Genomic DNA, 465 nt, shown 5'->3' on the forward strand with positions numbered 1-465 from the left:
AGTCTAGAAGGTGTGCAGTGTACAACAACTACGAGAATATCTTGTTCTTCTTCGGCCTTTGAGATTCGAGTCTATCGTTTTCCTCTTTCTGACCTTGAAGATACCTGAAGATTATTCGCTTCTTTATGTCCTTAAAGACAAGAATATTAAGTTCTTTCCTCTATGAAGACTCAGTAATATTAAAGAATTTTTTGGGAGGGATTTGAAGCTACAAGAATATCTTCTGTCCTTGATAGAACAAAAATAACATGGCTTTCCCTTCTTTGACTTTAATAACACAAAATTAATAAACTTTTCTTTCTGCCTTTGACGACAAAAATACTGCCTTCTTTCCGGCCTTCAAAGACAAGTGTAATATCTTTCTGGCCTTGACAACACAAAAATATCAAGAGTCTTTCTTTCTGGCCTTGACAACACAAGAATATCAAAACAAGAATATAAAAAATCTTCCTTTCTGGCCTTGAA

This window comes from Cherax quadricarinatus, chromosome 13 (assembly GCF_038502225.1).
Source record: "Cherax quadricarinatus isolate ZL_2023a chromosome 13, ASM3850222v1, whole genome shotgun sequence".
NCBI lineage: Eukaryota > Metazoa > Arthropoda > Malacostraca > Decapoda > Parastacidae > Cherax > Cherax quadricarinatus.